The 14,083-nt window shown below is 38.4% G+C and overlaps 1 protein-coding gene across 2 annotated transcripts in view; it reads right to left on the minus strand.

Moving 5' to 3' along the window:
- The window catches only part of clcn6 (chloride channel 6), a 256,330-nt gene that overhangs the window by 111,608 nt on the left and 130,639 nt on the right, over positions 1–14,083 (minus strand). The window lies entirely within an intron of this gene.

The following is a 14,083-nucleotide window of genomic DNA, read 5'->3' on the forward strand; positions in this document are numbered from 1 at the left end:
TTCTCGTCTTGGGTGTTTGAACCAGAAACTAAACAGCAGCCAAACTCTACTTCACAAAGAATTAATAGAGTCAGGAGATAGCACTTGCTCCAATTTTAATTTGATTTAATGAAGTTAGAGTGAAACTGAAAAGAAGTAAAATACAAATAATTACTGATTTAAATAAACAATATACTTTCGCTCTATACTTATCAAATTAACTTAAAATAATACTTAAAGGATTTGCTTCGATGGGACTAACATTGACTAATTGTGAAACATGTTGTCTAACTACTGACTTCCTGTAATTCTATTTCCGTTTCCTTACAACTATGTACATGAATATCATAAGGTTATATTAATATTCCTTTGAACATTAAACAGCTATTCTGCAAGGCATAACAATCATATATACCTATGGCTCTGTTTTCTGTCAGTGCGGCTTTGATATCATGGACCATAAGGTGCATACTAATTCAGTGTAAGCAGGAACACTACAATAAAACTGAATAAAAAAAATGCAAGTGACAATGAGATACGAAGAAGGAAGATTCACCAGCGTTTGTGTGTCGGCATTTATCCCTCCAGATCAGAGAATTTCCAGTTCCATTGCCTCAAAACACCACTCACATCTATAGTTATTCCCAGTTTCAAATAAAAATTAAGAGCGTCAGCTCTGTGGTGGTGGTGGTGTTGTATCGTGATCGTAACTGAGAGAATAAAAGTGAGAAAAAAAAGGCTAACTTTTAAAAGTACTATAAATTTACAGATGTTACAGATGCAAATCAAATGTATGTTTTTATTGTATAATATTAACAATAAGAGCAGCTCACTACTCAAAACAGTAAATCTTTCCGAAACCCAGGATCGAACCCATGTCCTCTTGATTACAAGCCAGCAGTTCATACTGCTGCACCAGGAAAGCTGTCGTGTTATACTTGCACCCTTTGTGAAAGTGTTTATTTGATATTTGGACTTCAGCCTTAACATATTATACAGTCAACATTTTGTCATTTATTACTAAAATATGAAAAACGTTTCTGTTTTAACGATGTGTTTACATAGATTGTTATAGACACGGAAAAACACATGAAATGCATGTGTGCCAAATAACGATTTATTATTTATTATCAAGGATGGAACTGGGAGAACTTCTTGCCCTTTCTGCGGCGGTGGGGGTGATGGTATAGCAGGCTGCTTGCTGCTTGTGCTGGTTGACACATTTACTAGACAAAAGATGCTGACAGAGAGGTGTGAAGGGATTTAAGGTAGGCCAGATTTACAAGTTTTTTCATAGGCTTTGGTAATTCTGGTGTTAAGATTATTTACACACTAAAAATATAAAATATTGCTCATCTGGTTTAACAACTTAACCAAGACATGTTTTTAAAGCTGTTATTTTCCCTGCATGCAACTTCTGGGCACTCTGCAAGCAGCATCCTTTCTATAGAAGTTCTGTATCTCTCACTGTTTTTATTTTTTTCTGAACTTATTTACTAGTCTTACTTAAAATTAGAATAGAATGGGCTTCTGGCTTGTTGCAGATATTAGGCACTAGAAAATGAAAGTAGGGCATATTAAATACTCCCATACTTAGTTACTTGAACTGCAATTATCAGCGCCTAAGCAGTTCAGTTACACTTTACCGCAAGAGCTGTTTGTCTACAGATGGAGAGAACGACATGCCAACATGTGAGTAAAAGCAAGGTAAAAATGTTTTAGAACTGGTCTATTGTCCACTGTAATATGTAATGTTTAATCACTGTCAAATAAGATGGATGAACTAGCTGTGCTTATAGCAGGTCATGGAGTGGAATTTTGCACTTTACACAAAGCTGGCTTAAACATGATATACCTAACGCTGTTTTAATGCTGGACAGATTTCATCTTATTCGAGCAAACAGAGGCCCGGTGCGGTGTGGAAAAAAGAAAGGTGGGGGACTAGTCATCTAAGTGAATTAGAAATGGTGAAAAATTAACCATATTACAAATTAAAACTACATTTTGTATTTCAAACACTGAAATTCTAGCTGTCGGAATTTGTCCACCTTATTTGCCAAGGGAGATAAATGACATCATCCTTATTACTGTTTATATTCCTTCATCAGCAAATAGGGACCCAGCAACAGAAATTATTCATTTGGTCAATGACACTTTAATGATGACTAACGCCAACAATGCAGTTATAACATGTAGTGACTTCACCCATGTGACTCTGGAAGAAACAATGATAAATTTCTACTAGTTTGTGACAGTTCTACTTAAGGAAATAAAAAGCTGGACCTGCTGTATTCAAATGTTAAAAATACCTTTAAGTGAAATCTACTGTCTCATTTAGACAAATCTGACCATAACCTGTTATTCAAGGACTCAAGACTAAAAGACTTTCCTTCCGTACGAGCACATATGGAATACTGCTTTTCTGAGTTGGAATTTAATTCTGCTTCTTTATTCTTGTGGGTCAGATTTTGGAAAGCACTGAAACACAGTTTGACTCAGAAAACGACAGTACTCTTGTGGCAAAGATGTTAATTGGATGGGATAAAACAGATCTACTTAAGTGCATACATGACAATGTAAAACAAAATGTCACTTCATACATCTACCACTGATGCCGTTCATCCAAGCATTATTTCTGATTTTACACAGTCTCCCCCTTACACAATCATCCTTTGAAGACACTGGCCACATATCTTGGTGTTCAATAACTGCACTTCTTCTTCACTAGCAGTCTTTCCTGCTTGCACTGGGGCAGGAAGTAACAAGGAGATTTGAGTGGAGCTTCTTGGTTATGTAGGCAAGTCTGTGGTAACAGACACTACAGGAACTCAATGTCCAATAACAGTCAGTTTGGAATTTGCCACGGGGACAAAACAACATTGGCAAAGTGGTGGTCCACAGCACAAACAGCAGAACAAAGTGTGTGTAAAATATGAAAGAGAGCGTGTCTCAGCTCTCAAAAGAGATGTAAGGAAATCTGGAAGCAAAAATTTTTATTTTGCTACTGAAAACAGTATGCTGTGCATAGTCACTAAGGTGGTGTGGAGAAGCAGCAGATTATTTCACATGCTTACTGCAGAGATCTGATGCGTTGAGCTCATAACCACCCTCTCAGCAACCACCTTTATAGAGATAAAACTAAACAATGGCTGCTAAACCAGTTTTTATGGCCAAGTGTTTTAACATTGGTGGACTGGTAATTGTGATACATTTCCTGAATGTCAGCTCACATAGCCACCAAGTTCTGGTGTTCTCCCTTTATACCTATCTACAATAGGGCTCCGCCCCCTGCTCGCTTCGCTCGCCTACCCCCGGCATTTTGAACCTGTGCCCGCTGGGCAGCCGTAGTTTCAGAAGCGCGTTGTAGGAGCTTGCGTTGTTTTGAACCCGTGCTTGCCCTGCTTCTGCGGTCTGAGACGCGCGTTGTAGGCGTATATCCGTCAGTTGAGCTCGTTCGGTTTGAACCCGTGCCTGCTTTGCCTCCGCAGTTTCAGACAGTGGATAGGAAGTAAAGAACGTATTGTATGGTAAATCACAAAGATTTATTGGAATATCTCTTTATATACAATATTTGTAGTAAAGATGGTTTGTTGTCCTTGAATGAGTTTTCCTTGGTATTGGAGTATTTACAACTGTAACTTTAATGTCAGATGAACGCCGAAGTCATGAGAAGGCTACATAAAGTTGTCCATTTCCAAATACGCGCTCAGAGAGGTATATGCCAACTTTGTCCATGGTCTGTGCTTGGGATTTGTTGATTGTCATGGCAAATGCAGGTTTACTGGGAAATTGGCGTCTCCCAAGTGTATATGGCAATTCAAGGGCAGAACTGGAAAGGTCAATTCTAGGAATTAAAACAGTATTGTCAGTATGTGATCCTGTAAGTATTTTTGCTTCAATAACATTGTTTGTCATGGTGTTGATGACTAAACGTGTACCGTTGCACAAATCCTGTTTAGTATTAAGGTTTCTTAATAGCATGACAATTGTTCCGATTTTAAGGTTATGATTGTGTTGTGGTAATCCGGCTGGGTTAATAGTGTTCAGATATTGTATGGGGAAATTAAGATGTTCAATCTCGTCTTCAGAATCAACTTTGTCAGTACTTAGAAAGAGGCGGCTCTCTCCAGGAAGTAATGCAATGACTTGGTTATTTATGTGATCAACATTAAAATTCTTTGGACATAATATAGCCCGTCGCGTTAACAGCAGTATCTGGTGTATTGTTTTGGAGGCGTGAGCGCAACTCCATTAGTTCTTCCTTGTTTAGCGTTAGTAATATGGATAATGGATTGCACTTACTGTTAATATGTAGCGTTTTCTGTGGTTGAATTGTTAATAATGTATGACTGTAATGTGATGATTCACTTATGCTGTATAGTCTTCACGTGTGAGGATGACGAACCTTTAATACGGAGTGTCCGTTTATTCTTATTACCCATCAGGTGTTGTGCCTGTGTCTTGTGTGGTTGCACTGTTAATATTGTATCACTGTAATGTGATTCAAATATGTTGTGGAGTCCATATTTGTGGGGTTTCTGTACTATATTGTGTTTTTGCTTGCGGGTTATTAGAGGTGCGTGGATCATGCATGTGTAGCGTGTTTGCATTTACCATTCTCGTTTAGTAAGATGGATATTACTAAACAAAGGTTGTATATATGCACGGACGCAGGACGACGGACACAGGACGACGGACGCAGGACGCCAGACACATCGAAGCGCACGCGCACTGCGACTCAGCGCCCCAGAGTCAAACCCAGCGGCTTCCCAGACTCAGTAGGTAGCACCCAAACAACACAACACAACCTGTAAACTAAACTTCAGGTCACAATACAACCGCCGCCCAAACGTGCACACCACCGCATATAAAACCTTCGTTTAGTAATGTTTACGAGGGTTGTATATATGCACGGATGCCAGACACAATCCGTGCCAAAAGCGCACGCGTACAGCGCCCAAGAGTCAAACCCAGCAGCTTCCCAAAGTCAGTGAAAACTAAACTTGACGTAAAGCGTGCACACCAACAAGTTGCCATGGTGACATATTTAAACATAGACATAGAATAACTAGACGCCTCATGACTAGCAGAATCGTACGTCAACATTGCCGCCATATTGTGAGTGGCACTGCTGTGGAGTGAAGTAATGAATAATGTGCTGTTTAGGATTGTACAAACCGCTGTACGCTCCAAACCAGATCCTGGGGAATTACATTTCATAGGTAAGGCTGAACAATTGTTTTGGTTATATTTGGTCGTTAGAAAATCCCGTTTTATAATCTTTACTTTAACTAAGCCAGGCTAAGCTAGCAAAGCTATGCATTTATGTGCTCAAGTGAGCCTCCAAACAACGTTTTGGCTAAACGTATTTAGTCACTATGTAGATTGTTATTAGCTGTTAACATTTCTCAAACTTGATGATGTTTTTTCTCAAGGAGCACATTGAGGAAACACAGTTTGAAATTGACAACCATCATTTTATGCTCATGTCTTTAGTTGTGTCGGTCTTCCACAAACTAAGGCTGCACCATATTGCCAGACTGAATACTCTCAAATTACAACATCTGAGTGAGCGAGAGGAGTGTAAGTCTGGAGGAGATCAGTGAGGTTGTGGAGCGCTTTAAATGTTAACAGCGGTATTTAGTATTGTATTCTGTAGTTAACAGGGAGCCAGTGAAGTTGAGAGAGAATATGTGTAATGTGTTCAGTGGATTTACAACAACAGGATATTATTCTGGCAGCAGAATTTTGAAGAAGTTCTAAGCGATGGAAAAGTTTTTGTGGGATGCCAGATAGAATACCATTACGGTAATCTATACGTGACATGACTCGGGCAATAAACAATACTTCAGTACTGTGTTGTATAAGAACAGGACAAAGTCTGGAAATGTTTCGAAGATAGAAGAAGGCAGTCCCCGAAATGTTACTTATATGGGAGGAATGGTTAATAATAATAATAATTATCCATCCATCCATCCATTTTCCAACCCGCTGAATCCAAACACAGGGTCACGGGGGTCTGCTGGAGCCAATCCCAGCCAACACAGGGCACAAGGCAGGGAACCAATCCTGGGCAGGGTGCCAACCCACCGCAGGACACACACAAACACACCCACACACCAAGCACACACTAGGGCCAATTTAGAATCACCAATCCATCTAACCTGCATGTCTTTGGACTGTGGGAGGAAACCCATGCAGACACGGGGAGAACATGCAAACTCCATGCGGGGAGGACCCGGGAGGCGAACCCGGGTCTCCTAACTGCGAGGCTGCAGCTCTACCACTGCGCCACCGTGCCGCCCATAATAATAATTATAATTATTATTATTTAATAATTGCCATTATCATTTATTATTTATTTATTTATTTAATATTGCCATTATTATTAATTGCCATTGTCCGAGATGTGACGAGACGTGCACCGGCGATCTACAAGAACAGGGCAGTTGGAGCCATTGTTATACATGCTGGCGTAAACGACATAAGGCACCGACAGTCGGAGATCCTCAAGGCAGACTTCACTGCATTAATTAAAGACACAAAGGAGAGGACCCCATCGGCAAAGATCTTCATCTCGGGTCCACTCCCTCTCGTCAGACGATCAAACGAGTATTACAGTCGTCTGCTTGGTTTAAACAACTGGCTGCAGGGCTTCTGCAAGAATCAAGACATCGGGTTCATCAACAACTGGGACCTCTTTTGGGAAAGACCGCGTTTCTTCAAGCGAGATGGCCTGCATCCGAACAGCTTCGGCGCCCGGGTCCTCTCCGAAAACATATCGAAGGTAATTCGTTTATCTTGACTATCTATCTCTGCTTTTAACCCCTTCCGAAATGCCACTCCTGTGTTTGGTCATGATAATTGTTTAAAAAAATCTTCCATAAAAGTGCGCAACATAAATACTGTAATAACCAATCTTAATGCACATAGAAAATCTAGGCAATACGGCATAAACGCCAATAATTTAATTAAAGTTACTACTTTAGATGAACAATGTATTAAAACTGTAAAAACAGATCATAGATTAAATAAAAAATACACACAGAGCGGCGCTAATAAAAATAACTTAATTCCTGTTCCCTATATCAATAACGCACATAGTATTCATCTCTGCTCCTCCGAAACATTGAATATGGCACTATTAAATATTAGAGCTTTAACTAACAAGACGTTTTTTATCAACGACATTATTAGTGAAAAAAAAATAGATTTTATTGCACTAAGTGAAACGTGGCTTAGCTCAGATGGCGCAGCTGTTTTAATCGAATCTGCGCCTCCGGATTACAGTTTTACTCGTGCTGATCGCCAAGGAAAGAGAGGTGGAGGGCTAGCAAACATTTACTCTAGCCGGTTAAAATGTAAAAATATCAGTTTTGGTAAGTTCAAGTCTTTTGAGTATCTCGCCATTGTTATTCAGGGAGTTTCTCACGTTCTAGTATTATCCGTGTATAGACCTCCTAAATTCAACGCGTCTTTCTTTGAGGAATTCTCTGACTTGATGTCAATCTTAATTACGAACTATGACGCACTCTTAATAGTCGGCGACTTTAATTTTCATGTAGATAATCAATGTGACCAAAAAGTAAAAGAATTTATGAACCTCCTGGACTCTTTTGATTTGAGACAGCTCGTTAATCAGCCTACACATAAAGCAGGTCATACGTTAGACTTAGTAATTACTAAAGGACTAAAAGTTGATATAAAGCAGGTCATTGATACGGGTCTTTCAGACCATTTTCTTCTACTTTTTAATATAGAAATAATGATAGAAAACACTCATGAGAAGCATATTGTTAAAAAACGCTTCTTTGACTCATCAGCAACTTTAAAACTTACAAACATTCTAACCAATCAGTCCGTTTATAGTGCCAACTATAATAGCGAGGAGAATGTAAATAGTAAGGTGGAAAGATTTAATACTAAAGTGAGGGCTGCTGTTGACATAGTTGCACCTGAAAAGACAGTTAAAAAATCTTCTAGCATTGTTATACCTTGGAAGACCCAAAGAGTGTCTGATTTAAAGAGAACATGCCGTAGAGCTGAGCGTAAATGGAGGAAGACTAAACTAACTATTGACTATGAGATATTAAAAGTTAAAATTACAGAATACAATAACACAGTCCGTCTTGAGAGGCGCTGCTATTTCTCTAAGCTTATAAATAACAATGCTAGTAATCCCAGAGTCTTATTTTCGACAATTGATCATCTGTTAAACCCAGGTAACTCAAAGGAATGCCTCCTAAGTACTTCCAGTAAAACCTGTGAGGCTATCGCTGTATTTTTCAATCAAAAAATTAATGATATTAGAAATAACATAGTATATCTCCCCAACACTAAGGATCCCCCGAAACCCCAGTACTCCATAATAAATAAATTAGAGTCTTTCACTAGGATAGATTTACCTGATTTGCATAAAATAATTTCTCAAATGAAACCATCCACCTGTGCCCTTGACCCAATACCAACAAATTTTTTCAAAGAAGTATCGGGTGTGCTTATTGATAATGTTCTTGACATAGTAAATTCGTCATTAGATACGGGGGTCTTCCCAAACTGTCTTAAGACTGCGGTAGTTAAACCCCTACTTAAGAAAAATAATCTCGACCCCTCTTCTCTTGAAAATTATAGACCCATCTCTAACCTGCCTTTCTTAAGTAAAATTCTAGAGAAGGCAGCCATTATGCAGTTAAATGAGCACCTCAATAAACATGCTATTCTTGATAAATTTCAGTCAGGTTTTAGAACAAATCACAGCACAGAAACTGCACTCGTTAAAGTAGTAAATGACTTGCGGGTAAATGCAGACAGAGGCCATTTATCTGTTCTCATCCTCTTAGATTTGAGTGCCGCATTTGACACTATTGATCATAATATTCTTAAGAATCGCCTTAGTCAATGGGTGGGCCTCTCTGGCAGTGTCTTAAACTGGTTTGAATCCTACCTGGCAGGGAGAAAATTCTTTGTTAGTTGTGGTAATTATAACTCAAAGACACATGATATTCTATATGGTGTTCCACAAGGCTCTATCCTGGGTCCGCTGCTCTTCTCAATCTACATGCTTCCATTAGGTCAGATTATCTCGGGACATAACGTGAGCTACCACAGCTATGCTGATGACACACAGCTGTATGTATCAATAGCACCTGATGACCCTAAATCTCTTGATTCGCTAACACAATGTCTAACCTGTATCTCAGAATGGATGAATAGTAACTTTCTCAAATTAAATAAAGAAAAAACCGAAATCTTAGTGATTGGCAATAATGGATACAGTGAGGCTATTAGAAATAAACTGGATGCATTAGGATTAAAAGTCAAATCGGAGGTAAAAAGCTTAGGGGTAACCGTTGATTGTAATCTGAATTTTAAATCGCATATTAATAAAATCACTAGGACAGCATTTTTTCACCTAAGGAACATAGCAAAAGTTAGACCTCTTATATCATCGAAAGATGCAGAGAAATTAGTTCATGCGTTTGTCTTTAGTCGACTAGATTACTGTAATGCACTCCTCTCAGGACTACCCAAAAAAGACATCAATCGTTTGCAGTTAGTGCAGAATGCAGCTGCTAGAATCCTTACCAGGAAAAGAAAATCCGAACACATTTCTCCAGTTTTGATGTCACTACACTGGTTACCTGTGTCATTCAGAATTGACTTTAAAATTCTGCTTATGGTTTTTAAAGCTTTAAATAATCTCGCCCCGTCTTATATATCGGAATGTCTGACACCTTATATTCCAAATCGCAACCTCAGATCCTCAACTGAGTGTCTCCTTAGAATTCCAAGAGCAAAACTTAAAAGAAGTGGTGAGGCGGCCTTCTGCTGTTATGCACCTAAAATCTGGAATAGCCTGCCAGTAGCAATTCGCCAGGCTAATACAGTGGAGCACTTTAAAAAACTACTGAAAACACATTACTTTAACATGGCCTTCTCATAACTTCACTGTAATTTAATCCTGACACTCTGTATATCCAATTCATTATAATAACCATTCAAAATCTGTACTAACCCCTACTCTCTCTTCTGTTTCCTTTTCCGGTGTCCTATTGGTGGTGGCTTGTGCCACCACCATCTACCCAAAGCACCATGATGTTCCAACAATGATGGATGGATTAAAAGCCAGAAGTCTGTATAACCATCAGCATCAAGTGACTCCGTGAGAACCCTAACTACAAAGAGGACTATTTCATTTATGTTAGGTAGAATGCCCAAAGGGGACTGGGCGGTCTCGTGGCCTGGAACCCCTACAGATTTTATTTTTTTCTCCAGCCTTCTGGAGTTTTTTTTTGTTTTTTCTGTCCACTCTGGCCATCGGACCTTACTCCTTCTTATGTTAACTAAGGTTGTCTTATTTTAATTTCTTATTTGTCTTTTATTCTTCTTTTCTTCATTATGTAAAGCACTTTGAGCTACTTTTTGTATGAAAATGTGCTATATAAATAAATGTTGTTGTTGTTGTTATACTGTAGGCAAGTTTCTAAACAAAGTGTCTATTTGGCTTGTCTACACTGGCAATGAAATGAGAAGTACAAGGCACTGTGATTATGCCAGTTAGCAATGAAGAATTTTGTTTTGCCTATTCTGCTAAATACAGATATGCAAATGCTAAATTTGTGTTATTTGTTTGGTTTTTGAAGGCAAATAATGTCCATTCATATAATCCCCATAGTATGACAAATGTAGTGAACATATGTAACATATTTGAAAGGTTCATTGGTGCAAATATTCCAGTCTACCAATTAAACAAGGAGTCTCCAACTCCGGTTCTGGAAGGCCCCAGTGGCTGCAGGTTTTCATTCTAACCCTTTTCTTAACAACTGCACTATTTTTGCTGCTAATTAACTTCTTTTTGAATTCATTTTAATTGACTTATTTAAGATTTGTTCCCCTGAATTTCTTCATTTCTTTCTTTAAATGGCACCCAGAAATGAAATGTGAGGTGAGTAAGCCAACAGAAGACCAACTAAGGTAGAGCCCAAACTCCAACCAATTTCACTCCAACCAGCTGCTTAATTAGGTGCTGATTCTTGTTATTAATTAAACCCATTCCTTAATTCCATGGCTTGTTGCTGCCAAGTGCAATAGCATACATTTACAAAATTGTTGATTTTATCTTTTCAAAGATCACTGTTAAAATGTTTTGGGGACCTGAGCAGATCAACATTCCTGAGACCTTCATCTTTCTTTATTTTCAGATATTTTATGATGGACACTGTTTGCTGTTCATGTTTTGGTTAATTTTGTAGCTCATTATTGTTTGTCTGCTAATTAAGGAAAAAGAAACAATTAAGAGGTCTGAGTCTTCAAGAGCAAATCAAATAAAATTAAATCAAAAGAAGTTAATTAGTAGCAGAAATAGGTCACTAATTTCATTCAGGGTTAGAATGAAAACCTGAAGCCACTGGGGCCCTTCAGGACCAGAGCCAGAGATTCTTAAATTAATCTGTAGGTCCAGTTAATATTCTACTTCTGGACTAGTACACATGATAAGCAATAAAACAGTCATATAATCAGTCATGTACGATACTTTGAAAACAGCTTAACAAAGAGTGTTTAACAGGAGTTTTTAAACAATGGATTAATGTAAAGCTTATAAGATTGATTTCATGCAGGAAATTATAGTTTGGACAAATGTAAAAAAATAACAATAAAAGGAGCTAAATATCTGGAAAATTAAAGTTTCAGGATTTTGTGACATTTGAAAATTGCATCAGTTTGACTTAACCATTACTCTTTAGTTTGTTTTTAACAAGCTAACAGGGAGAGAGATTGGAAGCATGTGCTGATAGCACTATGCCGCACCCACCACACGACAAACCACTTGGATTGGGGCCAGAGTGCAGAGGGTGACACATCAGTACCAAACTGTAACAGTGTGAAGTTTTTTATGGTGGCTGGAGTACCAATCCTGCCACCAAACCCCAGGTATTCCCTTGTAAGTTGGAGGACCTGCTTGCAGGGCTGGATGCTTATGTCATACCCAGGACAAAGCAAAGCAGGTTAAGGGCCTCACTCAAAGGCCCAATGGAGTAGGAGTAGAGACACTTCTGGGATTTACGGGATTTGAACCAGTAACCTTTCCAATTGCTGGCACAGATCCCTAGCCTCATTTATGAGCTAATGATGCAAATATAAATCTTACATTAGCAAATGTTACAAACCTAACAGATTCTCTGAGGTACAAGAATTTAAAAGCAGATTTTAAAAATTTGTTTAAATAAAAATATACTAAATTATTTTGGAATTCAATAATTCAACAGTACAGATATAATTATAATAATATAATACCATAATATAATTAAACATTCTGGTACTGTGACATCCCTATATAGGTCTATTTTAACAATTTGATTTCTCCACAGAAATTCTAACTGTTCAAAACAGTGAATAATTTTATCTAAACGAAATTAAACAGTAAGTGTAAAATATTTATGCATGTCTATTTATTAACTACAGACAGTCTTGTTGAACACTTTAATAAGACCATAAAACAGGTGCGATGTAAAGTGTTATAGAGTTACTGAAGGAAGCGGAATGAATATCTCCTAACCCACATTTTGCATATCCAGAGCTGCCTTAATATTCAACTACATTTTTTCATTTTTAGTTGCTACAGTCATGGCCGAAATTATCGGCACCCCTGGAATTTTCCCAGAAAATGCACCATGTAGGGCCCAGTGTCAGAAGTCAAGGGTGTTCCAGCAGGACAATGACCCCAAACATACCTCTAAAAGCACCCAGAAATGGTTGAAGACAAAGCGCTGGAGAGTTCTAAAGTGGCCAGCAATGAGTCCGAATCTAAATCCGATTGAACACTTATGGAGAGATCTCAAAATTGCTGATCTGACAGACCTTGAGCAGTTTGCAAAAGAAGAGTAGTTGGAAATTCCAGTTGAGAGGTGTAACAAGCTTGTTGATGGTTATAGGAAGCGCTTGATTTCAGTTATTTTTTCCAAAGGGCATGCAACCAAATATTAAGTTGAGGGTGCCAATAATTTTGTCCAGCCCAGTTTTTGAGTCTTGTGTGACATGATGTCAGATTTGGCTTTTCTTCTGTTTTTTTTGTTGTTCCAATGCACATAAAGTAAATAAACATGTGTATACCAAAACATTTGTAATTGCAACAATTTTCTGGTAGAAATGGTGCATTTTCTGAGAAAATTCCAGGGGTGCCGATAATTTCGGCCATGACTGTATATAGGAGACAACAGAGTATTTCTGGATATTGCACTAGAGGTCTGGGAGGCAACTTGACTCATGGTCGGTGATGCTCCTCTGTATGCTCCAAATGCAACAGATTTGACCCTCTCAATCAAATAATAACTAGAAGTTGCCCTGTGAAAGCCAGAAAGACTTTAAAGCCATAGCATTGCAGTCCATGATTTCCAACTTAGGAAACACTTTTGTCATAGTCACCACCACCCAATCAAAAATGTAACCATATTGGGAAGGACCTTACAAGGCTAAAGAGAGAGAAACGGGGAAGTAAAATATGGCACCTCAAAACCAGATAAACCCCTAGAGACATGGGGACCTTTCAACATCTGTGGACAGATTGCTAAAGCCCCATGATGTTTGATAAAACCCCAAATGTGCAAGGTGAATGTTATTCCAATATGATCTAGACTTCAGACTAAGTTCAGGCAAACCAAGGACTGGTGGAAAATTATCAGAGGTTCATTCCCCACTTTTGTGACAAACCACACAACAAATATGATTGATGAGGCAAAGGAAAAAAAAACAACTTAGTATGAATTCACCAGCAAGACACATCTTTCAGAGACCTGCAAATGGCAGGTCACTTGACCACAGCATCTAGGGTATCTATGCACTCATTAAAAACACTTCTTCCAGAAATACAATAATTCAACCCTCCAAGCAGGACAGAAATATAAAATGGACTTCTATGCTTCTTTTAGAAGCTGTTCATGCTTCTTATGTCAGTTTGCCCAGAGCAAATTATGTTATTATATGTGAAATTTAGGAAGCTATACTAGCAAACATGATTTCCTTTACTTTGTATGAGTATTAAATTGTATGCTGCATCTGTAAAGGTACTTTAGGAGTGTTACAGAGAAGACAAGCTAGATTTTGTGGA

Source organism: Erpetoichthys calabaricus, chromosome 8, assembly GCF_900747795.2.
Source record: "Erpetoichthys calabaricus chromosome 8, fErpCal1.3, whole genome shotgun sequence".
NCBI lineage: Eukaryota > Metazoa > Chordata > Cladistia > Polypteriformes > Polypteridae > Erpetoichthys > Erpetoichthys calabaricus.